Below are 27,422 nucleotides of genomic sequence, written 5' to 3'. Positions count from 1 at the left end.
AACGAAAGTGGATAAAAAATAATGTGGAACTCCATGGAGGAAACATTTTATTTCCTGTCTCAAAACACTTTAAAAGGCTTGTGCGGAAAAAGCCTATGAATCAATGTCCTCCAAATCATCCTATCACCCACAGTCTTGCTCACATCTTGCAAATTGGGGGCTGTGGCTTCCTTTATAAAGCCAATTCATCCCATGTTAGCTCATCCTTCTTTCCTGCAACCTACAGCCATTCCAAGCATTATTATATTTGTTAGTGACTCCTGTCTCATTATGCAACCAAACATTATGACAGCCTCAGTTTAGTCATTTCAGCTTCTAGGGACAATTCAGGCTTGATTTGATCTACATCCCATTTACTTGTTTTTGCGGCCGTCCACAGTACCTGTAACATTGTCTTCCAACACCACATTGCAAAGGAATCTACTTTATTTGTGACAAGTTTTTTTTCGTTGTCCAGCTTTCGCTCCCAGACATAGTAATAGGGAATGCAATAATTTGAATTAACTTGACTTTTGTTACCAGTGACACATCCTTCTACTTAAGAACATTTTCTAGCTCCTTCATGGCTGCCCTTCCTACGCTTAACCTCCTTCTGATATCTTGGTTGCAGTCTCCCTTTTGGTTGATGATGGAGCCAAGGAGTAGAAAGTCTTCAATAATTTCGATTTTCTCATTGTCCACCCTAAAGCTGAGTAATTATCCAGTCGTCATTATTTTCGTCTTCACAGTGTTCGGCCTTGTGTCCTCCTTGTCCACTTTCTTCTTTAACTTTCAGCAGTATCCATTTCAAGCCTTCACAATTTGATTTATTTATTTGTCTGTATTTTCAGCTGGCCCTATAACCCAAAGGTCTCAAGGCAGGTTCTACAACGTAAGATAAATGTCAAAAAACTGCCAGTAATGTAGTATCGTTGGCATATCTCAAGTGGTTAATGCTCCTCCCCACAATTCCCACTCCACCTCCATCTAAATCTAATCCAGCTTCTTTTATGATACGTTCTGTGCATGCAAACTGAAGCGATGGGGAGATAAAATACACTGTTATTTAACAGCCTTGCCAGTTGGAAGCCATTTTGTTACTCCACATTCTGTTTTAACAGACTCTTGCTGAGTACAGGTTGTGCTGTGCGTCAAAACCATCAGATGCAGTGGCGAGCTCATTTCCCTTAAAAATCAGCCATAGCGTTTCTCCCGTCTAACTCCACTGATTCCCTGAAGGAATGTTCCAGAATTGCACTGCAAGACTTACCTGAACAGAACGGAATTCATTTAGGTTTGTCTTTAGTAGCAAACTAGGATATTTATCACTCAATAACAAAAAGCAACATAGATATAACTCTCTCCCTGTCCACAAAACATTGCTGAAATCATCTAATTATCACCTGTCTATTGCGAACAGGACCCGGTGCACACAGAGTGATTTGCTGAAGATCACCTAGCTACCTTCTTTCCCCATCTTTCTGGGGCAACATGTAGGCAGGTTTGTATCCGATATTCTTTCAAGACTGCAAATGGTGAACTAGGGACCAAATTAATCAATTCCGTAGCCTTCCTACCATCTCAGACATACAAACATGTAGTTCCAGTGGTTCTGATTCCAAAGACATGTACTGTTGAAGACTAATGATGGTAGGAGAGAAGATCATGAAATATGGGTAAGCTGACAGTTGAAATTATGAACAGATGTCACTGGGAGAGGGAGGGGGATCTGCTGAACTTTAAATAACCTGCCCAACATCAGGCTACGATATAACTATGATGGCTAACCTCCAGGAGGGCTCTGAAGATCTCCCAAAATTCCATCTTATCTTCAGACTACAGATTTTCTGCTTGTTGCTGAAGCCTTTGATTAAAGGTTTCTTTGCATCACGATGCAACCTCTTTGTCTTGACTGTGACTTTCTCTGTTCACTGTTGGGTAACTGCAATCTCTATTATGCATAAATCAAATAGGACATGTGTACGTATTAATGTGTATGTACACATGTGTTTTTGCCTCCCTCCAATTGCCATTCCACCATATTGCTTGTCTCAAAGAAAAAAAAAGAAAAGCTTTGTGAGAGGCTTTAATTTTGGGGGATGGGGTGTCAAATATCATTATTATTGGGGTGCTGTGTAGTTTCTGGGCTGTATGGCCGTGTTCTAGCAGCATTCTCTCCTGCTAGAACATGGCCATACAGCCTGGAAACCACACAGCACCCCAGCGATTCCGGCCGTGAAAGCCTTCGACAATACATCATTATTATTGTTATTTAGATTTATTCCCCACTCTTTACAACAGTCTCAGGGCAGGTCACAATAAAAGTTGTAATGAAATCCCATACAATCCCACTATCAAACCAATCCTAAAACTGTAAAACATGTTAGAGTCTAAAACGCACTCCCAAACCACCCCCACAGTGGGAGGAGTGTACAGGACACCTTGAGCTCCCACTCCCCCCAAAAAAGTCTGGGTGAAGAGGCTAGTCTTCATCAAGCTCTGAAACTCCAGAAGAGTGGGCATCTGGTGGGAGGGCATTCCACAGTGCAGGGGCTACCGTTGAGAAGGCTCTCCAGGCTGTCCCCAGCCCCCTCACCTCCAAAGAAGGTGGGACAGCCAGTTGGGCCTCCCCCTCCAACCTCAGCGCACAGGTGGTATATATGAGTGGATGTGCTCCGTCGTGTCACCTAGAAAGGAACAGAACGTCCCGTTGAAGAAAAAAGATTGTTTTATGTTTGATTTGCATTTAAGGCGGTACTTTTCATGTCTAAATAAATCATACAAATGAGCAATCTGGAACCTGGTGAAAAAATAATTATGCTCATTAATCTATTTTAAATGTATGCTTGGAATTCAAAGGGAGGGAAAAGAGCTTGTAAATGGATGGGCAGCATCAGCTTCAAGCTACAAAACAGGAGCTTGGAGCCTCTGTGATCCTTGCCACTCTTCAGATAGGGCCTAAAGCGCTCCCAGAATTGGGACTGGACTTCAGACTATGGAAATCAGGTCCCCTGGAGAAAACGGCTGCTTTGGAAGGTAGACTGTATGGCATTATACCTCACTGAGATCCCTCCCGAGGTTTAGAGAAGTGGAATAATGGTTTTAGACCAGTGATTCTCAAACTTTTTTCACTTATATATCTTTTGGCACCCCATTTCCCTAAAACTGTACCCCCATATTGGAAAACCCAGTACGTATTTTTTTCTTTAAAACTGCTTTCTATTATTTTCAAATAACAACAACAACAAAAAACATAATTCCTCTAACGGAGAGAGACCAATGTCCCTTTTTCGTTAGGGTCCAGTGACATTCATACAAACAATAAACATACTTTCCCTCTTGGGAATCGAATAACAGTTTTTATACAGAATCTTTTTGTTGGACTTCCCTTTCTTTAAACTACTTAATACATAATTTGTTTCATAGACATGTCAGATCCATTACAGCAAGATTATTACTAATGCTATTATATATATATATATACTTAATATCTTTCAGAATCATTTAAATTAAATTCAACTTGTGCTGTAATTGCATTACATATGAGTTTGAAAGGTCTAATTACACTATAGTTACATTATACAATGTTTAAATTTTTGTCAAGTTAAACTAATTTTTAACAGGCTATGTCATATTGTTGAAATTACGGAAAAATTACGTATTTTTTTCATATACCCCCAAATGCTCTGGAGGTACGCGTATTCCAGGGAACCACTGTTTTAGATAAATAGTAAAAAAACAACAACCAGTGATCTAAGTAAAGAAAGGGAGGATAGCTTTAAAAGAGATTCATGGAACACCATGTTGACTAAAGGGAACCTCCATGTTCAAAGGCAGTAAGTCCCGGAAAACCAGTGCCTATGGCAGAATCAGATGGATGCCTTGTTTTTAGTCCTTCAGAGGAATTGGTTAACCACTGTATGAGACAGGATGATGGACGGGGTGGACCACTGGTCTGATTCACAGGGCTCTTCTTCGATATGTGTCTGTTCAGAAGAAGAAAAGTTTGGATTTATACCCCACCTTTCTCTCCTGTAAGGAGACTCAAGGTGGCTTACAAGCTGCTTTTACTTCCTCTCCCCACCACAGACACCTTGTGAGGTAGGTGGGACTGAGAGAGTTCTGAAGAACTGTGACTAGTCCAAGGTCACACAGCAGGAATGTAGGAGTGCAAAAACATGTCTGGTTCACCAGATAAGCCTCTGCCACTTAGGTGGAGGAGTGAGGAATCAAACCCGATTCTCCAGATTACAATCCACTTGCTCTTAGCCACTACACTGAGCTGGCTCTCAGGTGGAGACCTCTGCTTCTATGCCTTGTTTTCAGTTCTTCAAAGGAACTGGTTGACCATTGTATGAGACAGGATGATGGACTAGGTGGACCACTGGTCTGATCCACAGGGCTCTTCTTAGATATACGTGTGTTCAGAAGAAGCTATAAAGCTGGGATTGGGAGCCAGAATGTGTGTGCGAGCGTGGGTGAATCACTGAATTATCAAAAAGAATAATAGCCTGTACACATCCCCAGTAGCTGTGTGAAGTACATAGAAACTGTATGGTTTAAACCCTTATGCAATGAGAATGGAGAGAAAGTATTCCAGAGCTGCAGATTTACTGAACCAATTAAATTAAATATTAAAATATATTAGCTGTAGTTAGACATGGTGGCTACTCTCTGGAAAGCCACCAAGAAACAGAAGAGATAGCATCAATCCCTTTTCACCCAGCAAATGAGAGTGTCAAGAGACACTGCTTGACTATATATACTCACTATATGCCAGATGATATTTTACAGTTATGTGGGCGGAAGCGAAATAGTCCACAAAGGACATCAAATGTATCTAAAACCTATGTAGGAATTTTAAAAACCAAAAGACTAATTAACATAAATTATAATTATAATTGACACAGAACTCATTCAGTGGCAGAGAGCCAGATTCCATCATCTCTCCCTAGCAGGACAATTTGCTGGGCATGGATCCCAGGATTAAAATGCTGAAAATTCACAGCCATATTAATCGCTTCTGTAGCTTAAATAAAACTTGTCTCTCTGTGCTGCTCATGAAAGACAGAATGCACTTGGGTTCAGCCCCACCCCTCCAGTAACTGCAGCATTAGCGCAATCCGACAGCCCAGAAACTCCCTTGTAATAGTAAAAGGTGGGTTTATGTTCCTACCTCCTAGGCCTTCCGTACGTGAAGGGAGAACAAAGTACCGGGTTTTCAAATTTGAGTCAGAAAGAATAATGGTGAAAAGTGAAGGCTATTGTCAAAATGATATACATAAATTAACATTATCCTGGATGATAATTATATGTTACCTTGAAAAAGGAATCAGACAAAAGATTCATCACTTTGTGAAAAATGATAGTATGTCAATACAACTTTTATTTTGTGAGAAAATCTTACAAAGTTATAATAGAAGGCATTTATCCGTTTTCTAAAATATACTTTGGATTATTAGTATTTATATTAAGAACAGCCGTCATTGGTAAGTTTGTTGATTTCTATACGATGTATATAGAACTTAGTTTAACCTCAGTCATTAGAACTAACTGTAATTATGATTTGATTCTAGTTTCTTTTTCCTGTTTTGTTAATTTCTATCTATATAATAAAGTAATTTTTGAGGCAGACTCACAACAGCTCTGCTTAATATTGTCAGATAAGAAACACTCACCACATCTAAAGAATCCCACACTAAACTCAGATTATACAAGTGAGTTTCCACTGAGAAGCCTCCAGATACGGGCAGCAGCTAGCACTTGGACGTGTAAACCTCATACCACTGAATCAGTTCACCTAGCTCTGTGTTTTCTACTCTGTCTGGTGGTAGTTCTCCAGAATCTCAGTTGGAACTGTGACTTTTGTGCAGCACCAACTGCCCAGGATCCTGGAAACGCCAGTAACTGAACCAAGGAGCCTCCTGTACCAGCATGGTACAGTGGTTAAGGGCAGGTGCACTCTAATCTGGAGAACCGGGTTTGATTCCCTGCTCTGCCACTTGAGCTGTGGAGGCTTATCTGGTGAACTAGATTAGCTTGTGCACTCCAACACATGCCAGCTGGGTGACTTTGGCTAGTCACAGTTCTTTGGAGCTCTCTCACCCCACCTACCTCACAGGGTGTTTGTTGTGAGGGGGGAAGGGAAAGGAGTTTGTAAGCTCCTTTGAGTCTCCTTACAGGAGAGAAAGGGGGGATATAAATCTAACTCTTCTTCTTCTGCCTGTACCAAGAGAATATGTGCACCACTGGTGGCCATAGGTGGTTGCCATTTTAACAGCTTCTGCTCCACACCACTTCTACCAGCTTACTCATTCACTTTCTTACCAGTAACAGCTACAGCACAGAGAAAGGAAGAGAAAGGGAATACTCTGGAGTAAACGTTTTGTTTGTCCACATAGACAGGAAGTGGCCATCTTGAAAAAGCAGCAAATCATGCAAATAATTCAGTGTCCAAATGGAGACTTTTAGTAAATTACACACGCATACATTTAAGACCCCACTGCAAATGAATGTCTCATTAGGGCTAGAGATATTTTAAAAAACAGTGTGTATGATTTATAAAAAGGTGGGCAGTATTCAAACAGTAACCTTATAAAAAACCAAAAAAAACCTGAATTACAAAGGCTTTCTGTCATGGATGCCAGATCACTCCCAAATTACTTCTGAATGCCCAAAATGATCACACACTTTAAAGGCTCTGGGAGCTTCAGTCTACATAGATTCCAGTCTGCAGAAAGGGATCAGGCAGCAGGTGATATGAAAGACCTCTACCTGAGAACCCAAAAAATAGCTGCCAGCCTGAGTAGACGATGTTGACCTTGATAGACTTGAAACTGCCCCAGAAAATCAATATTTGTTCCCATGGGGAAATGTTACACGTAAGTCTTCAGTACATACCAAGGGTGCTTTCACATACACTGAACAATATACTTGCAATGCACTTTAACATTAGTTTGCAAGTGGGTTTTGCCATTTCACAAGGTAAAATCCAGCTGTGAAGTGCATTGAAAGCCCAATATTCAGCATGTGTAGAAGTACCCGCAGTTTCCCAAACAGGTCACACAGGGTTTTCCTGAGGTCTTCTCTTTCTAACAGGTGACTCAGACCTAAGACTTGTTACCTTCGGCAAAAATAAGTGCTACAGTATTCATACAACTGCAGAGAATAAGGCAGCGATTCCCAACCAGGGTTCCGTGAGCATGTCCCAGGGGTACCGCAGCAACACTACTGCCCCCCCTCACTTTTGTGGTGTCTCCCGCCAGCGCCAGCAAGGACATGGAGCTGGCCAAGGGGGCAGGGCTTGCCGCAAGGTCAGCAGCCAATTCCCGCACCCCCCACCCAGTGCTTCCCTTCACCCTGGGAGGGGAAGTGGGGGGGGGGGTGGCAAGCAGAGGCACTGGGAGGGGAAGGTGGGGGGATGGCAGGGGTACTGTGAGACATGAAGAGTGAGGTCAAGGGTACCATGATGTTGAAAAGGTTGGGAAACACTGGAATAAGGTCTTGACGTTCCAGACTGCACCACTTCCAATGGCAGGTGAGCACTTAAAAAAACACACACGCTATCCCATGAGAATTCCCTGCTTGCAATAAAATAGGAAATACACCTCAGAGAAATGAACAGCTCTTGGCATGCAGGGAACATGTTACAGGAAGAGAGCATTTAAAATACATGTTCCGTTTGCTGGGTGAAGGGGCGCAACCCAGAATTTTACTATCCTGTTTTTATATAATGTTGAGCTGGCCTCTTACGAGTTTTCTAATGCTTGAAAGGTCAATCTTCTCTTGAACAGAGTCCATTAGCCTGGCAGGACAAGTATGCTACTCTGGTGAAAGTGTTCAGATGTCTGGTGTGGTGCCACCCAGGCAGAATAGAAAACCTTCATTTTAAAACCTCAGAGGTATAGACATACTGACTTCAGCAATGCAGGTATAAGATCCACAGGCATACATGTAGTACAGTGCATCTTAGCACTCAGGCTTACAGAGTCTACATTTTATACATCATCACTTACCTGATGAAATGTAGGGGATTAAAATTTGGCATCACACAAATCTAAAGAGGAAGATGTTTCATAACATCATTTTCACACAAGGCAAAAAATGTTAGATGGACGTAATTCTCTGGGAATTGTACAGCCAGGCAACACACTTTTCATGTTATTAAATCTCACTGGAATTATCCTTTGAACATTTTGCTTCCAAAACCTAGAATCCAGTTCCCGTGCTTCCTGCATGATAGTTCATTAACGTGGCCATATTTTTTTTAAATGAAGAGAAAGGAGACAGAGGAGAAGCATATAGATTGCCGCAGAGTAGAACAGCGTAGCGTGGCATAGTGGTTAAGTGCTTGCACTGCCACTCAAACGGTCAGGAGTTCGAGCCCTCTGTGGGTCAGATATCCTGGCAGCTGGCTCATGGTCAACTCAGCCATCCATCCATTCCTTGGTTGGTAAATGAGCACCTAGCACACAGCTAGGGGGTAAACAATAGCCGGGGAAAGCAATGGCAAACTACCCCACAAAAACGGCTTGCCTATGAAATCACTGCTTGCAGTGGTACCCCAGGGTCAAACATGACTGAAGGGGAAAGTTTACCTTTTTTTTAGAATAGCCAAATCAAAAAGTGCTGGGATGCTACCGGAATTTCCATATTTATTCACAACGAAAAACATTGTTTTGCTTTTCCTTTACATAAAGGAGGTTTTTTTTTGGTTTGTTTCCTCATGTCAATTTACACCAAGTTAATAGTTTTTGCATCATTTGGATGCATAAAAAAAACAAACGCACCAGCCATGTAAACAATCAAAATGAGACAGAAATTTAACACACACCTAAACAAAGTTACACCCTTCTAAGTCCACTGAAATTAATCGGTTTAAGAAAAGTAACGCTTAAGGAGAGACTGTAAAAGGCTCACCATAACAACATCCAAAATCCAAAAAGAGATTCCACCCCTACAACCAAGGATACATCTGGACACCCATAAAGTCCCAGGCTGTGTCATGAGACTTATTGGATAACCTTGAACAAATCACTGCCTCTTTTCCTAGCGGGTTTGAAGACTAAGTGGAACGGTCCCATACATGCCACTCTGAGCAGCTTGGGAAAAGGGCGCAATAAGTCGATAAGCCCGCAGTGATTATCAAAGGAAGTGATTTGCCATCCCTCATCTTTCATTTATCTGAGCCATTTATTTCAATTTTGCTAAGTATACCGCTTCACTTTATTAAATTAGTTGCAACAGTACAGCAGCAAACAGTAGGGGCCCGCACCGCTTCGTTCTGGCAAATGAAACGCAAACGGCAAAGCTGCAAACAAGAAGAGGATACAGCCGCTGCTGACACACTTGTCACGCCACCGGAATCAAGCAGCATTTAAAATTTTAATTCTGGGCTTTTAGGCACTGATGGTAACATTAAGCCAGTACTATTTGTTCCAAAAACGAGCATCTGTTTTTCCCTTTGCAAAGGAACGAGCAACTGGACACTGCTGAATGCTCTCAACAATAGTGGGAGTAATGAGAGAGGTTGGACACTTAAATGATACTTCCTTTGGCAAGAAAGGAAGCTGATGGGTTTGGGCTGGTGCACCTAAATGTATTTTTTAAAATATAACTTAGACGCTGCCTCTCCAGAGCCCTGCTCGAGACAGCACATAAAGACAAACAGTGCAACACAATCATTAAAAACACACATTATCAAAATGAAAAAGCCATTAAAAATCAAGCCAGCAGCATATAAATAAGCATAAAGCAAATACCAAACAGGCTTTTAAAAAGGCCAAAAAACCAGCCTTTGGGTCAGAGGCAAACCATAAAATAGCTTTAAAAGCCCAGTACCCATTAATGAAATGGGTAACCTGGTAACCAAAAACAGAACCAACCCCCCCCCCCCACAGAGGAGTGTTTTAAAGGCTAAGAGGAAGACATCAAGTGAGGTTCAAGGGGGAGAGTCTCATACGCAGCATCATCAGTTAAAAGACCACTTCCCTCCCTTTCTTTCACAGTAGCCAAGATTTAAAATGACTACTGCAGAAAGTAAGTAGAAAGTGCACCATGAGGACTACAGTTAAACACCTTGGCTCCATTATGAACCTAAAGGGAGTTGGCAACCAAGAAGTCAGAAGGAGACTGGGACTAGGGAGGGCAGCCATGAAGGAGCTAGTGGTGGCGAACCTTTGGCACTCCAGATGTTATGGACTACAATTCCCACCAACCCCTGCCAGCATGGCCAATTGGCCCCCTTATGCTTTATGCATTTATTTACCATTTTAATTCTGGTTCCATCTATGTTACCCTCCTAGAGAGGAGTCTGGCCTCTCCTTCTTTTTGGGGAGATTTTAACGAACTGGGTTATAGGACGCCTATCATTGTTATGTTAACCGCTGTTTTAATAGATTTTAATGGATTTTAGCTACTATATTGATTGTTGTGTGGTCACTATTGTGAACCTCTATTTATTTGTGTATATATTGATGTTGTGCACCGCCCAGATCCCCTTGGGGATGGGGCGGTTTATAAATCGGAAAAATAAATAAATAAATAAATAAATAAAATTGTAGTCCATAACATCTGGAGTGCCAAAGGTTCGCCACCACGGAAAAATATTCTTAAGGGTAAGGATGTGTGGCTAGCAAACAAGATCAAGTTCATTCATGCCACAGTATTCCCTGTAACTGTGTATCGCAGTGAAAGCTGGACCCTGAAAAAAGCTGACAGGAAGTAGATCCCGGAAGAGTGTGTCACAGATCCGTCGTTATGCCAAAAACAAATAAGTGGGTTCTAGATCAAATCAAGCCTGAACTGACCCTAGAAACTAAAATGGCTGAACTTTGGTCACATAATGAGAAGACAAGGAAAAATAATAGGAAAGGTTGAAGGCAGCAGGAACAGAGGAAGACCCAACAGGATATGGACTGACTTTCTAAAGGAAGCCACAGCTCTCAGTTTACAAGTTGGGAGCAAGGCGGTTAACAAGAGGATGCTTTGGAGGATAGTGATTCATAGGGCTGCCATGAGGGGGAAGCGACTTGACAGCACTTAACACACACACACACAGGATCCACTAGGAATACTGTTGAGTCTACCATTATAAATATGACGGAAGACCACTGCTTAGCGGTAAAGCAGCTACCTTGCATGCAGAAGGTCCTAGGTTCAATGTTGACATCTCCAGTTAAACCACACAGTATGTGATCTGAAAACCCCCCACCCGAGAAACTGGAGAGCCACTGCCAGTCAGCACAGGTAATACTGATCTTGATAGGTCAGTGGTCCAACTCATTAGAGAGCAACTTCATAGGTGTGTGTGAACATACATATAGGGTTGTCAAAAAATGCACTGATTTATAGGTCAAATAATGAAAAATCCATTTTATGAGGCAAACACTGTTGACGAGCCAATAAACTTGATTCCATCCATCAGTTTCTGTCTACCAACACGGCTTCTGCTCCCAATCCATCAACTTCTGACCCAGCTCCAGAGAAAATAACTTTTTTATTTAAAAAATGGATTTTTAAAGATTTAAACTGGATTTTTAGATTGAAATTGAGGCTCCTTCTGCACATGCAAAAATAATGCACTTTCAATCCACTTTCAATGCACGTTGTAGCTGGATTTTACTGTGTGAAACAGCAAAATCCACTTGCAAACAATTGTGAAAGTGGATTCAAAGTGCATTATTCTGCATGTGCAGAAGGGTCCTGAAAGGCCTTGAGAAAAAAAAATCTAATGATAGTTTAAACAGTTTTCTGTTCAAGATACATTATTAGTCCAAAGTTTATTCATCATAAAATAAGGATTAATTTTAATTAATGTAGCATGAGACTGCATATTCATGCAATGCTTAAATTCTTTGGTAAATTAATTCCACTAATCCATTTCCAGTGTCATGCTCTTCCAGAAGTTTCAGTAAGATTATTTTGGGCAGTTTTTCCATCTAGAAAATATTATCATATATGCTTGGTTTTGAGGTTCTCAAATCTGTGAATTTGTGGCTGCGGAAATAAGATTCCTCTTCTTCACAGGGAAAGTATTATACAATAAACATACAGAGTTGAGAAAAAGACCTGAATCCCACTGTTCTTTTGCAAATCTATGTATATAGATCCAACCCCTTACCTCTAAAGTGCTAGGTTTCAAGAAGTTTAAGATCGTTCAGAATGGAACAGATCTGAACAAGAAGCTAAGTGTGAGGAGGAAGAGGCAAACAGTACAAATGAAAGTGAAAATTTTTGAGCAGAATATTCCACAAGTCTTGGGATATTTGGGTGTATAGCCTAAGGTTTATGATATTATTCTCTCCTTGGAGAAAAATGTTTATAGTGGCAGCTGGTCATAAAAGAGACCACGTTTAGGAATATCTTAATGAAGTTCTTCTACGTATGAGTAAAGAAGGCATTATTTTAAAAACGAAGCATTCATCTTTATGTAGAAAAACATGGTTTAAATTAAGTCTTGCTGACTAGTGGTTTAAAGCGTGATTTAAATCGATTTGATCTGAATCAAACCCACCTCTGCCCTGACCTTTCAGATACTTCCAAGCTCAATACTCCATGAGCCAAATTTGACCCTGGCTCTGCTTTTAACCCATCATGTTCAATTCTAGTATGGTAAGCCACTGTGTTATAATGGTTAAGAGTCCCAGATTCAAATTGAAACTCAGATTGAAATTCATGAAACCCAGTGGGTGATCATGAGGTAATCATTCCCTCTTAGCTAACTTACCTCACAGAGATGTTGAGGATGATACAGAGGACAAAAGGCCTCAACTCCTAGGAGGAAGAACAGGATAAAAATAAGATAAATAGATGGACTTTCCCTTGCCCTTGATCTAACAACTCATAGTAATGACATGTAGTAGTGACTCATAGTAACGACATAGTAATGACCCTTAGTACCTATTCCATGTCTGTACTGTACCAGACCCCAGCCACACAGCCCAGAAAACCCTCAATAGCCAGTTTCCTAAGGAACTTGTAAAACTGCATTATCATTTGGAAGGAGTGGTTTCATATATGTAGTATGAGCATGTCCAGCCTTCATACATTTCTCTTGACTGGGCACAACTCCTTTAAGGGTTGCAAAATAGGAAATTCCTGGAAATTTTGCAGGTGGATCTGGGGAGGAAGCTCAGCTGGGTATAGATGCCATAGAATCCACCACCCAAAGCAGCTATTTCCTTTTAACTCTGTTGAGTGGAGATCAGGTATCACATTCTGGGAGATCTCCACACCCAGCCATGAGGTTGGCAACCCGAACTGCCTCCTGCGAACTCCTCCAAAGGAGAAAGATTTGGAGCAAGGGAGTCTTTCGAAACAACCCTTTGTGTTCGGGAATTAAACCACTGTTTTAACGTCTTTGGTCATAACCTACAGGTTGTCACTAAGCTGGCCTTATCCAGCAGCTTTACGGCCGCTTTCACGCACTGTTTCACAGGGGTTTAAAAACAACTGTTCTTTCCTTGGATATTTTTTTTCTTCATAGAGCTGGGCACAGTACTCAGTTTTGTGTGACTATTGATCAGTTCTTGGTCTGTGGGGTATAACAGGCATGTCACTTACAACAAAAACAGGCTTCCCTGAATATGCAGGTAGCAACCAACTAGGTTTTTTAAATGTCACATTCTTTCCCACTTAGAAACAGACATGCGTAGTTTCTCTGCTGCTGCTGCCAATACTAGAAATGAGGCTTTTACGTGGCAGGTTTCCTCAAAGTTGCCCAGCTGCTGTCTCCTAAAAGCAGCCATTCCCCACTCTATACCCCCAGGATCTTTTAAGTCTTCTTTCCAAAACCCAATCAGCAACTGGATATCATTATATCAATATACTGTTGTAATAGTGTATGCAACAGGTTTCTAAATCTCCATCTTTCATTTTAAAAAGGGTAAGGCTTTACTGCCTTTCATGGTGGAGACATGCCTTTCCCATTACACCTCTTCAGTTGAAGATGCTAAAAATCTACTTTAAAAAAGAAAGAAAGCTGAGAATTCAGACAGCTGTTACACATTTTCTTTTTCAGGGCTAGTCCAAGCTGTCTCTCTGAAGGAAAACAGGAAGACAAACCCACCCACATAAACAAGGAAATGGTAACACAATCCCCCACACACCTAGCCCCCCCCCCCCCAAGAGAAGGAAAGATGGCACTTTCTCACACCCTGGACTGTGACAAGAAGCTGCCAGCTATCCTTCTTGTCCCCAGGTGGGAGGGCACGGTGGGTCACACACTCCTTATCCTCATGGAGTGGAGCAAAAGCCAGTGGTGAGGCACAGCAATGCCCACCCTCTTTGCCACACACAATTCACCATGAAGTCAGCACCAACCTCCTCATCTGTCCTCCACAGTCAGGTGGGGCACAATGCAGGGAAGGAGAAAGAAGGCTGGTAGTAGGAAGAACGCAAGGAACAAGATGCCCTACAACCAACCCTTCCACTAAGGATCTCAAGTTCATGCATAGGTTGGTTCACAGGCAGCATCAGCAACGGACCCATAATCATGCCCCTGCAGACTATTCACCCCTTGCTAATAATGTACCAAAAAGCTCAAATATTTGGAATTCAGTTTGTGTGTGATGAAACTGACATTTACAAAGATCACGTTAAAACACACAGAGGCCCCTTCCGCACACGCAAAATAATGCGTTTTCAAACCACTTTCACAACTGTTTGCGAGTGGATTTTGCTATTCCGCACAGCTTCAAAGAGCACTGAAAGCAGTTTGAAAGTGCATTGTTCTGCATGTGCGGAATGAGCCAGAGAGACGCACGAGAAGGTGCCAGAGAGCAAAATTTCCAGACCTTTCTCCCATCGTAGAGTTCAGCTTCTTACTCTGCACAGCATCTCAAAACCAAGGGCGAGTGGGATAGAGAGACCTTCAAAAACATCCTTCCACAGAAGTCAAAAAAACTACAGCAGATTTGCCACATGTGCAATGCTCCGTTTTGCCTAAGTGGTTCTTTGGTTCTTTTGTAAATTGGCAGGAAGCATAAGAGAATTGCAAAACTCAGCTGCAATGGAAGAATCTTATTTTACTGTCAAACAATTATAGTTTAGAAGGCCTAGGTTAGTTTGTAGCGGCAAAACCAAAGTATGCTATAGCAACCTAGAGACTTAAAAGATTGCTGACAATGCAGTCTTTTGCAGTTAGAGCAGTCTTAAACCACTGAATTTAGAGAGCTTCGGCTGAGGCAACAGGTAGTATGTAGAATTGCATATACAACCCAGCAACTTCATGTTTATTCAAGAGGGAAAACCTATTGCAACCCAGCATTCTCTACTCCACAAATTGAACACATAGGATTTCAGCCTGAGCTGATCTTAAGGAGGAGCAGCAGTGGCGTAGGAGGTTAAGAGCTCGTGTATCTAATCTGGAGGAACCGGGTTTGATTCCCAGCTCTGCCGCCTGAGCTGTGGAGGCTTATCTGAGGAATTCAGATTAGCCTGTGCACTCCCACACACGCCAGCTGGGTGACCTTGGGCTAGTCACAGCTTCTCGGCGTTCTCTCAGCCCCACCTACCTCACAGGGTGTTTATTGTGAGGGGGGAGGGGCAAGGAGATTGTAAGCCCCTTTGAGTCTCCTGCAGGAGAGAAAGGGGGGATATAAATCCAAACTCTTCTTCTTCTTAAATGTAAATCTGTCCATTAAAACGCCTTCAATTAATTACAAAGGTGTTCTCTAAACTGTCCAGTTCTTTTTAAAAAGTTTATCTTTAACACAAATGCTTATAAAAACATCCATGTAGGGTTCCATTTTAGAAGAGCCATCCTTCCCTTCCTTCCTTCAGTGCTTCTAAGATGGCACCTGTCACACACATACCTCATGTTGCCTACAAATGATTTTTTACAAAAAAGAAAAGAAAAGCCGCAGGGTTTGTTCTGAGGTACGTAGATTAAGCTGATTAAAGCATGATTAATTTGTTAGAAATTAGTTAATTGGGTTTATTGTTATAATTTATTGGAGCACGTCATTATAAGAAAGAGGCTTTGAAGTGCCAGAAAACACAAAATTACCATGAACTCTGATTTAAGGAATAGCATAAGAGACAAGTAGCAACTACTGTTCTTACACTTATTGCAGATTTGGAAGGATGGGGGGGGGGGGGGGTTATGTCGCTTTACAGGCACAGCGCCCTGGTTGAGATGTCATTTGTCCTGAGCACTGAAGGATCTTCATGTGTTCATTTATGGCACTCTTGTATGGAAAATCAATTCTGTGCACGATTTGGGGCTGCTGATTTGGAGCCCAATGGGAGAGAATACACATTTTAGTACATTGAGAACACCACACTGTGGAAACCCAGGTGGCATTCTCCCAATCGTAAAATCTTCCAACGTAAGGACTTGTACACTTAGAACCAACCATATGGATTGCTGAGGCCACCCAAGTAAACTGTTGTACTGCTGCAAGCAAAAATGTCCATAAAAGTCCCCAGAGCAGAAGAGCCATTTGTTCCAAATCCTTTATCCCATAGAAACCCCATCATCTGCAACACATAAGTTTGTAGGATTATACATGGGCGTACCTTTTCTGCAGCATTAAACTTCTACTATTAGGGTCTTTCTGCGTCCTAAATCACATTTACTAGGAAGCAAGTTCCGCTGAATCAAGTGGGGTTTACTCCTAAGTAAACAGGTTTCAAAATGCCTTCTATTACGAATAGTTCCATACAGAGAAAGTCCCAGTCTTTTATTCCATATGAGTCTGCACTGGTCACGTAGGTAAGAAAATTATTTTTAGAGAATCTGAGATTATGTAAAATGTCAGATCTAAGAAAATCCCAGCACCTGTTCTTCCCAAACATCTAAAGCTCTGACAATAACTCCCCATGACATTTTGAGTTTAAGTTTTTTAATATTTCTCTTAAAAACGTGAGACAGTCAACTGAGAACACTGAAAAGTCTCCCAGTCCTGTGCAATCTCTTCATTATAGGACTGTTAACAACTTCACTGTGTACAGTATTTTTAGACTGACTCTATCTTTGGAGAGCAGAACATGGGGAATAGAAAAATGGGAAGCCCACCAGGCTAAAAAGATCTACTGTTACAAAAGAAATAAGCGGATATGTGCATTCCAGCTTCGATCTTTCTCCGCTCCCCACCACCCCCATAGAAAACTGAAGAAGTGATGGATGGCTGCACATAATGCCTCTATTGGCTGCACCTGAAATATAATTCCCACAGCACTAGGGCTTCAGAGGTGTGTGCCACGAGTCCCGTTTCCCTGTGTAGTGCCGCTTTGTTATCACCAATTGCTTCATCATCTAACGCAACTCATATGCAATGGAACAGAATTGAAAGGGGGCTCAGCTTTAAAAAGTCTGCTTGTTTTCCCAATTACCAATGAAACGTAAAACTTCCAGAGTTTTTATCGTATATTTATAAGCAATCCTATTATCCATTCTTAAGTGACACATACCTATTGGTAAGCCATGCATTCACAGGCAACCTGATCAGATAACGCCCCCCACCTCCCCACAAAGAGGAATACATTGGCATAAGATGACTTTGCACATTCGCTTAGAAGTAAAATCCTATTCAATTTAACAGACTATTTCTGAGCAGAAATTTATAGGATGGGGTTATAGGTCCGAATTCCTCAGCATCAGCGAAGTCCTAACAGCTATATCCACCCTAAGTCTGTTGATGTCAGTGGGCTTAGAAGGGTATAACTCTGTTCAGAACTGCACTGTACTTGGCCCAATCTATGATTGTTTACTCAGAAGTAAATCCCAGTGAATTCACTGAGATTTACTCTCAGGAAGGCACGCACACGGTTACAGATTCTGTCACACTGCATGCATTTCGTGAAAGACCATGAGCTATCCCGGTTTCTGTGGTTTGCAACGTTATTTGCTATTGAGTTTCAGAGCTTACTGTTTCTCCTCTAATACAAAAGAGGAACATAAATACGGAACAGCGACTCATGGACTCAGTGACTAAAATCACCATCGACTTCTGTGCAAAGCTTTCAGCCTCCATGGAAGCAAACAATGCTCAAAAGCTTGCAGTCATTTTACCAGGCTGACATTCAATTGAAAACTTCGGCATGGGAAGATTTCAGAAAAAGCCCATCCTCAAAAAGAAAAGAAAATATGAGGCCATAGCATATCTAGCACCACAAAATTAGCTCATAAAGATGACATTTCCCTCCCAAAGGATACCATGAAATATATCTAAACCGGTACTGGAACAGTGCCTTCAATAACACTGAACAACATCTGTTATAAAGTACCTGCCTATTTTTAAGATACAACAGCAATACATCTAGCTTTTTGGAAAAGAAATACCCAGTTTCCCTCCAAATGGCATTTTCCACCCCAAGAGCTTGCATTTGTAAAGTTCTGAGCATCTTTTCTTCCCTGCCACCCCCAGCATTGTCCTACCACGTGAACTGTGGTTACACAGAATTGCGATAATAGGGGAAACCCAGATTCACCATTACCACCAATTCAAGGGATTTGTTTTGTTTCAATGATCTTGTATCGAATCAAAATCTCAATAAGGAACATCGATCTAATTCGGAATATTTGGGGGTGGTGCAATGCAACTATGTACCCCCAGTATCTAGCAATTCGGATTATCTAGGGGTTGGGAGTTGTAACAAAGTACCCCAGCATCTATCAACAGGGGGAAGAAATAATAAACAGTGTCGAAGCGTGTGAAATGGATCCGTTCAAGCCCCCTTATGAAAACTGGGAAGGACTTAAAAAGAAGGGGAGAAAAATCTGAAAAGTGATTCAATTGCTTTTCTCCAACATCGGGCATCCACGACGAGAGGAAACCATCGTGCAAACGAAAACAAAGCGACACCAGGACGCCGCAGCTCAGTAACGAAAACGAAAATAAAATGACATAGGCTGAAGTTAAACACAAAAAATGGGTGTGGAGCTGTCCAGCTCTCCCCCCTGAAGCTACACTATTGCAGGAGCAACGGAGGGGCGCTCACCTGCTCTCAAGCCCCGCGGAAGTGTGATGCTGGAGATGCAGATGTTGCAGATGTGGCTGGCTGCACCCCCTGCTCGGCTCCACAATGAACGCTCCTTTCGCCGGCGCTGCAAAAGCCGCAGCTGCCAGCCCGAGCAGCGCCGCGGGGATTGTTTCTCTCGCGCCTTGCAGCGCCTGCAATACTTTCCGCCCCCGCCCATCCTCCCTGTCGCTCTCTCCACCCCACTCTTCCTAATTTGGGCATGGCCGCGCCCCGGTCTCCTTCTCCGCGCTCCGATTGGACCGTTCCTTCGCTCCGCTTACCTTCCTCCTTCTCCCCCCCTCCTCTCCCCGCTCGGTCACTCTCTCCGCCCCTCTCTTCCTAATTTGGACATGGCCGCGCCCCGTTCTTCTCCGCGCTCTGATTGGACCGTTCCCTCCCTCCTCCTTCTTCCCCCCACCCCGTCCCGTTCGGACTCTCTCTCGCCGTACCGCAATGCCTGACGGGGGTTGCAGTTTTTCCGGAAAGCGGACTACACGTCCCATGGGTCCGTGCGGTCGCCGGCTAGTTCCGGACAACGCCTGGTGTGTGGTAACGGCGGAGAGGGCGGCGAGGACGCTTCCTTTTCGGAGGGCGCTTCCGGCAGCGGCGACTGCGGAGGAGCCCGCTCGGGAGCCGCGGAGCCTATCAGGGGCGGGTGGGCCGGGAGGGGAAAGGTAAGGCGATGTCTGCGTGGCCTCGTTTGGGTCGCCCGGGTAATGGCCGCAGGGGTCACTACGCAATTGGCGTAGGGGCCTTGATGCACCGCAAGCCCGGCGCTGCCCCGTAAGCATAAAAGGATTTCGAGAATCGGGGGTCTGGGAATGGACGGGCTGCGGGGCCGAGAAAGGCCTAGAGCCTCAGGCAGACGCGGCCTAGAAGCAGGCGACTTGGTTGCCCCCGTGGCCTTGGGAGGGAAGGACCCCCGCGTTCCCAGGCCCCCAAGCCTAGTGGAAGGGGAACGTGGGTTAAAGAATGAAGTGCATGGGATGAGGACAGTGCCAATACTGCTGGCTTAGGTAGGCTGTTGCTGCAGTCCACCGTATGAGCTCTTATAATCATATAAAAGGGGATATTAGGAGGCCTTGATGAGGGATCCCTTCCCCCCCCTCGTGGAGGAGCGAATTAAGTATGGGGGATTAGGTGAGCATGGCATTGACCTATGGTGCTTATATGCACAGGGCTTAGGGTGGTGCATTGTCAAGGCCAGAATCAACTGGCTGTTGTGGGTGTGCTCTGGTAGTTCTGGCTCGTAATGGTTTGAACACATCTGTGGGTGGCATTTTCAAGGGGGCATGTCATGGTAACATGTTTGTGTTGTGGAAAGAGATGCAGCTCACCCTGACGTGCTTCTGAAGATGCCACCATCCGTGCAGGTGAAATGTTAGGAGCAAAAAGTGCCAGACCGCAGCTGCACAGGCCAGAAAATCCACAGCAGCCAGCTTAGGGGAACTTAAGTGGTTCTCCTCTGACAACAATCTGACCTGTGTTAAAGATGAAAGAATGACAGGCCTCAGGTTACCTGTGGTCAGGAGGGTATTGGCGTTTGGAGATCCCAGGCTAGTCTGGTCCCTGAACCACAACGATGGTTCATAAAAACATTTCCCTAGAAAGAGAGAAAATGGAGTTTAGGACCAGGAAGGAGGAAATAGTGGTTAAGGGTTGTGTTCCTGGGTTGGGTAGACTCTGTAGGGGTATGTTTGCGTTCTAGCAAAATTAAACAACAGTTCACTGATAGCTTAAAGGTTGATGGAACTTATTTTTGTGCAAGTTTGACATGAGCTCTGACTCAATGCAGGAACACGTCATGTCAGTTTTTAATGTGCCACTGGGCTCCTGTTTAATGTGGATTGGATAGAGAAAGCTTATCCCTGTAGAAGCTGGGGGTGTTTCTCCTTCCTAAAAAAGAGAAAAGGATGAGTCTGGAGTCCAGCCCTGCCTGTATAACTCGTCCTTACAGCAAATGATAACATTGATGGGTTTCTGGAGGGGATAGGGAATCACTGTCCGCGGAAAGCTGGTGTGTCAGAAACTATGTTTCAGTCTTTCTCCCTGGGTCTAGGTTTCTACGAACAAGGAATTTTTACATAAGGGAGAAGTGCTCACTCATGTGGTTACTATCCTGCCATTTGTTATAGTAGCAGTCAAAAAGTCTCTACCTCATCCGTTGTTCATGTGGACTGAGTTTTGCAGGGCACACTGAGGGTCAGTAGTTGTGCTTGTGTAAAAGAGGGTGCGGGTTAAAGAATGAAGTGCATGGGATGAAGAGAGTGTCAGTGCTGCTGGCTTAAGTAGGCTATTGCTGCAATCCACCGTGTGAGTTCTTATAATCATATAAATGGGAGTGTTAAGGAAAGGGAAATAGGTGAGCAGAATGGGGTTAAAAGAGAAAAGATACTGCTTGATTATTCTTTCAAATTGATTGTGTTATCATTATGAGCCAGAAACACTGCATAACAATTTGTGAGATGAGGTCAAAGGTAGTGTGGTACTAATAGTCAGGGAGTAGGTTTTAAGGACATAAACATGTTATGGATACTATATTCTGTCACATGAAAAGATCTTGGGAGATTTCCAATTTATCCGCTGCCACTTCCTGGACCTCCTTCTTTGTAGAATGCTCCCATTGGGGCCTAGTGCCCCCCCCCCCCCCCGGCCAAAACACCAGGCCAGGCCGGTGGGGCTGAGGCAGCAAGCTGCCACTCTCCTGCTGGCCCTGATAACAGCCTCCCCATTCCCCGGCCCAAAACCAAGCCAGGTCTGACAGGGGAGTGGGGACCTGCCCTCCCGAGCCCCCTCCCCCTGGGAGAGCGAGGGAGACAGGCCAGAAGTATCATACACATTAGGACACGCAGAGGCTGGACCCTTTCCAGGAAAACAGAAGCGGCAGCAGAAGATGACTGAGCTGGGAAGGGTGGCGAAGGCAGCCGGGGCCACTCTTCTGGGCATCCATAAGAAAGCCCTGCCTGCCTTCAGGCTGGGCGGAATTAAAGCCACCCATGCCCCCTTACATCCATTCCAGCTAGTTGCAAAGGACACAACGCTTTGCAAAACTTGAATTGGCTGCTGGTTCCTCCTCAGCATGCTGCAGGGATTTGGACACTTTTAATTGACAGAGGTCTCCCAGGTGTTCAGTGTTTTTGAAGTGGAGAGAGTGCCTTGGCGGATGGGCCAATGAGAAACTGGACAAGCCGAATTTTTCTAGCCTTTCCTCCCTGTGCGCAACTTCCAGGGAGCTGCCTTTAGTTCTCTAAGGAAGCCGACTTGTCACAGGGCTGATTCAGACTGGGGAGGGCTGCGGTCCATATTTGAGGTTGGGACACACACACACCCCTTATTGCCGCTGCTGCTTCTCTTCCTGGCCAGATGAGCTGTTGGCAATGACTCTGCAGCACTTCCACTGGGAAGACAAGTAACTCTTCCCCAAAACATTCAAAGTGCTTGGCCAAGCTCCTGCAGCAACAAACCAAACCATCCTTTTGGCCTTAAGTGGGGGGTGGTGGTGGTGGTAGTTCTTTTCAGCAAGTGGGACTGCGCTTTGATGTGGTAGCCCTTCCCCTGACCCAAACACTAAGGCAGCAGCTTTCCCACTGGCCCTGGCAACAGCCCAACCATTCCCCACCACCCCAATCACCAAGCTAGGCCTTCTTGCCTCCCCCACCCCACCAGCTCACAGCACACTTGCCTTCCTGCTCATAGTTCTTTGGGACTCTCTTCTAGTACGGAAGCATGCACTTTTCACCACGCTGCTACTGATTGCACTTGGTTCTTTCTGTTTAGACCGAGTATAGTACCAAACAAGAGCAAAGTTATCTTGGTGAGTCTCACTAGCACATGAGTCTTCATGTGAGTGTCTGAAAACCTCAGGAGATTTAGGTCTATCTTTGAGAAAAAGTAACCTTGCTGCCTAATTTCGAGTTGTCATTAACACAGGATATAATTATACCCCATCAAAGTATTGTTAAGTATGAAGATAGAAGAAGAAGAAGAGTTTGGATTTATATCCCCCCTTTCTCTCCTGTAGGAGACTCAAAGGGGCTTACAATCTCCTTGCCCTTCCCCCCTCACAACAAACACCCTGTGAGGTGGGTGGGGCTGAGAGAGCTTGGAAAAGCTGTGACTAGCCCAAAGTCACCCAGCTGGCGTGTGTTGGAGTGCACAGACCAGGGGTAGGGAACCTGCGGCTCTCCAGATGTTCAGGAACTACAATTCCCATCAGCCCCTACCAGCATGGCCAATTGGCCATGCTGACAGAGGCTGATGGGAATTGTAGTTCCTGAACATCTGGAGAGCCGCAGGTGGGGGTGGGGGGGGGGGGGGGTGGGGGGGGGGGGGGGTGGGGGGGGGGGGGGGTGGGGGGGGGGGGGGGTGGGGGGGGGGGGGGGTGGGGGGGGGGGGGGGTGGGGGGGGGGGGGGGTGGGGGGGGGGGGGGGTGGGGGGGGGGGGGGGTGGGGGGGGGGGGGGGTGGGGGGGGGGGGGGGTGGGGGGGGGGGGGGGTGGGGGGGGGGGGGGGTGGGGGGGGGGGGGGGTGGGGGGGGGGGGGGGTGGGGGGGGGGGGGGGTGGGGGGGGGGGGGGGTGGGGGGGGGGGGGGGTGGGGGGGGGGGGGGGTGGGGGGGGGGGGGGGTGGGGGGGGGGGGGGGTGGGGGGGGGGGGGGGTGGGGGGGGGGGGGGGTGGGGGGGGGGGGGGGTGGGGGGGGGGGGGGGTGGGGGGGGGGGGGGGTGGGGGGGGGGGGGGGTGGGGGGGGGGGGGGGTGGGGGGGGGGGGGGGTGGGGGGGGGGGGGGGTGGGGGGGGGGGGGGGTGGGGGGGGGGGGGGGTGGGGGGGGGGGGGGGTGGGGGGGGGGGGGGGTGGGGGGGGGGGGGGGTGGGGGGGGGGGGGGGTGGGGGGGGGGGGGGGTGGGGGGGGGGGGGGGTGGGGGGGGGGGGGGGTGGGGGGGGGGGGGGGTGGGGGGGGGGGGGGGTGGGGGGGGGGGGGGGTGGGGGGGGGGGGGGGTGGGGGGGGGGGGGGGTGGGGGGGGGGGGGGGTGGGGGGGGGGGGGGGTGGGGGGGGGGGGGGGTGGGGGGGGGGGGGGGTGGGGGGGGGGGGGGGTGGGGGGGGGGGGGGGTGGGGGGGGGGGGGGGTGGGGGGGGGGGGGGGTGGGGGGGGGGGGGGGTGGGGGGGGGGGGGGGTGGGGGGGGGGGGGGGTGGGGGGGGGGGGGGGTGGGGGGGGGGGGGGGTGGGGGGGGGGGGGGGTGGGGGGGGGGGGGGGTGGGGGGGGGGGGGGGTGGGGGGGGGGGGGGGTGGGGGGGGGGGGGGGTGGGGGGGGGGGGGGGTGGGGGGGGGGGGGGGTGGGGGGGGGGGGGGGTGGGGGGGGGGGGGGGTGGGGGGGGGGGGGGGTGGGGGGGGGGGGGGGTGGGGGGGGGGGGGGGTGGGGGGGGGGGGGGGTGGGGGGGGGGGGGGGTGGGGGGGGGGGGGGGTGGGGGGGGGGGGGGGTGGGGGGGGGGGGGGGTGGGGGGGGGGGGGGGTGGGGGGGGGGGGGGGTGGGGGGGGGGGGGGGTGGGGGGGGGGGGGGGTGGGGGGGGGGGGGGGTGGGGGGGGGGGGGGGTGGGGGGGGGGGGGGGTGGGGGGGGGGGGGGGTGGGGGGGGGGGGGGGTGGGGGGGGGGGGGGGTGGGGGGGGGGGGGGGTGGGGGGGGGGGGGGGTGGGGGGGGGGGGGGGTGGGGGGGGGGGGGGGTGGGGGGGGGGGGGGGTGGGGGGGGGGGGGGGTGGGGGGGGGGGGGGGTGGGGGGGGGGGGGGGTGGGGGGGGGGGGGGGTGGGGGGGGGGGGGGGTGGGGGGGGGGGGGGGTGGGGGGGGGGGGGGGTGGGGGGGGGGGGGGGTGGGGGGGGGGGGGGGTGGGGGGGGGGGGGGGTGGGGGGGGGGGGGGGTGGGGGGGGGGGGGGGTGGGGGGGGGGGGGGGTGGGGGGGGGGGGGGGTGGGGGGGGGGGGGGGTGGGGGGGGGGGGGGGTGGGGGGGGGGGGGGGTGGGGGGGGGGGGGGGTGGGGGGGGGGGGGGGTGGGGGGGGGGGGGGGTGGGGGGGGGGGGGGGTGGGGGGGGGGGGGGGTGGGGGGGGGGGGGGGTGGGGGGGGGGGGGGGTGGGGGGGGGGGGGGGTGGGGGGGGGGGGGGGTGGGGGGGGGGGGGGGTGGGGGGGGGGGGGGGTGGGGGGGGGGGGGGGTGGGGGGGGGGGGGGGTGGGGGGGGGGGGGGGTGGGGGGGGGGGGGGGTGGGGGGGGGGGGGGGTGGGGGGGGGGGGGGGTGGGGGGGGGGGGGGGTGGGGGGGGGGGGGGGTGGGGGGGGGGGGGGGTGGGGGGGGGGGGGGGTGGGGGGGGGGGGGGGTGGGGGGGGGGGGGGGTGGGGGGGGGGGGGGGTGGGGGGGGGGGGGGGTGGGGGGGGGGGGGGGTGGGGGGGGGGGGGGGTGGGGGGGGGGGGGGGTGGGGGGGGGGGGGGGTGGGGGGGGGGGGGGGTGGGGGGGGGGGGGGGTGGGGGGGGGGGGGGGTGGGGGGGGGGGGGGGTGGGGGGGGGGGGGGGTGGGGGGGGGGGGGGGTGGGGGGGGGGGGGGGTGGGGGGGGGGGGGGGTGGGGGGGGGGGGGGGTGGGGGGGGGGGGGGGTGGGGGGGGGGGGGGGTGGGGGGGGGGGGGGGTGGGGGGGGGGGGGGGTGGGGGGGGGGGGGGGTGGGGGGGGGGGGGGGTGGGGGGGGGGGGGGGTGGGGGGGGGGGGGGGTGGGGGGGGGGGGGGGTGGGGGGGGGGGGGGGTGGGGGGGGGGGGGGGTGGGGGGGGGGGGGGGTGGGGGGGGGGGGGGGTGGGGGGGGGGGGGGGTGGGGGGGGGGGGGGGTGGGGGGGGGGGGGGGTGGGGGGGGGGGGGGGTGGGGGGGGGGGGGGGTGGGGGGGGGGGGGGGTGGGGGGGGGGGGGGGTGGGGGGGGGGGGGGGTGGGGGGGGGGGGGGGTGGGGGGGGGGGGGGGTGGGGGGGGGGGGGGGTGGGGGGGGGGGGGGGTGGGGGGGGGGGGGGGTGGGGGGGGGGGGGGGTGGGGGGGGGGGGGGGTGGGGGGGGGGGGGGGTGGGGGGGGGGGGGGGTGGGGGGGGGGGGGGGTGGGGGGGGGGGGGGGTGGGGGGGGGGGGGGGTGGGGGGGGGGGGGGGTGGGGGGGGGGGGGGGTGGGGGGGGGGGGGGGTGGGGGGGGGGGGGGGTGGGGGGGGGGGGGGGTGGGGGGGGGGGGGGGTGGGGGGGGGGGGGGGTGGGGGGGGGGGGGGGTGGGGGGGGGGGGGGGTGGGGGGGGGGGGGGGTGGGGGGGGGGGGGGGTGGGGGGGGGGGGGGGTGGGGGGGGGGGGGGGTGGGGGGGGGGGGGGGTGGGGGGGGGGGGGGGTGGGGGGGGGGGGGGGTGGGGGGGGGGGGGGGTGGGGGGGGGGGGGGGTGGGGGGGGGGGGGGGTGGGGGGGGGGGGGGGTGGGGGGGGGGGGGGGTGGGGGGGGGGGGGGGTGGGGGGGGGGGGGGGTGGGGGGGGGGGGGGGTGGGGGGGGGGGGGGGTGGGGGGGGGGGGGGGTGGGGGGGGGGGGGGGTGGGGGGGGGGGGGGGTGGGGGGGGGGGGGGGTGGGGGGGGGGGGGGGTGGGGGGGGGGGGGGGTGGGGGGGGGGGGGGGTGGGGGGGGGGGGGGGTGGGGGGGGGGGGGGGTGGGGGGGGGGGGGGGTGGGGGGGGGGGGGGGTGGGGGGGGGGGGGGGTGGGGGGGGGGGGGGGTGGGGGGGGGGGGGGGTGGGGGGGGGGGGGGGTGGGGGGGGGGGGGGGTGGGGGGGGGGGGGGGTGGGGGGGGGGGGGGGTGGGGGGGGGGGGGGGTGGGGGGGGGGGGGGGTGGGGGGGGGGGGGGGTGGGGGGGGGGGGGGGTGGGGGGGGGGGGGGGTGGGGGGGGGGGGGGGTGGGGGGGGGGGGGGGTGGGGGGGGGGGGGGGTGGGGGGGGGGGGGGGTGGGGGGGGGGGGGGGTGGGGGGGGGGGGGGGTGGGGGGGGGGGGGGGTGGGGGGGGGGGGGGGTGGGGGGGGGGGGGGGTGGGGGGGGGGGGGGGTGGGGGGGGGGGGGGGTGGGGGGGGGGGGGGGTGGGGGGGGGGGGGGGTGGGGGGGGGGGGGGGTGGGGGGGGGGGGGGGTGGGGGGGGGGGGGGGTGGGGGGGGGGGGGGGTGGGGGGGGGGGGGGGTGGGGGGGGGGGGGGGTGGGGGGGGGGGGGGGTGGGGGGGGGGGGGGGTGGGGGGGGGGGGGGGTGGGGGGGGGGGGGGGTGGGGGGGGGGGGGGGTGGGGGGGGGGGGGGGTGGGGGGGGGGGGGGGTGGGGGGGGGGGGGGGTGGGGGGGGGGGGGGGTGGGGGGGGGGGGGGGTGGGGGGGGGGGGGGGTGGGGGGGGGGGGGGGTGGGGGGGGGGGGGGGTGGGGGGGGGGGGGGGTGGGGGGGGGGGGGGGTGGGGGGGGGGGGGGGTGGGGGGGGGGGGGG

The 27,422-nt window shown here is 51.4% G+C and overlaps 2 protein-coding genes across 3 annotated transcripts in view; one reads left to right on the top strand and one right to left on the bottom strand.

Annotated features, from left to right (window-relative positions):
• Nucleotides 1–19,095, bottom strand: part of SERPINI1 (serpin family I member 1) — a 121,793-nt gene extending 102,698 nt beyond the window's left edge. Inside the window, exons 1-2 of one of the 2 annotated variants that reach the window (XM_048506012.1) lie at nucleotides 18,925–19,095; nucleotides 12,707–12,753 (exon numbers count right to left, since the gene is read on the bottom strand). The gene's annotated coding sequence lies outside the window, so the exon portion shown is untranslated. The remainder of the gene's footprint in view (nucleotides 1–12,706; nucleotides 12,754–18,924) is intronic. The other variant, XM_048506013.1, reaches the window with a different exon arrangement.
• A 374-nt stretch (nucleotides 19,096–19,469) lies between these two features.
• PDCD10 (programmed cell death 10) overlaps nucleotides 19,470–27,422 on the top strand; it is a 36,745-nt gene continuing 28,792 nt past the window's right edge. Inside the window, exon 1 of the mRNA XM_048506424.1 lies at nucleotides 19,470–19,619. The gene's annotated coding sequence lies outside the window, so the exon portion shown is untranslated. The remainder of the gene's footprint in view (nucleotides 19,620–27,422) is intronic.

Source organism: Sphaerodactylus townsendi, linkage group LG08, assembly GCF_021028975.2.
Source record: "Sphaerodactylus townsendi isolate TG3544 linkage group LG08, MPM_Stown_v2.3, whole genome shotgun sequence".
In the NCBI taxonomy this organism is placed as follows: domain Eukaryota; kingdom Metazoa; phylum Chordata; class Lepidosauria; order Squamata; family Sphaerodactylidae; genus Sphaerodactylus; species Sphaerodactylus townsendi.
Note: the sequence above shows the minus strand (reverse complement) of the source record. Positions and strands in the feature narration are given on the sequence as shown.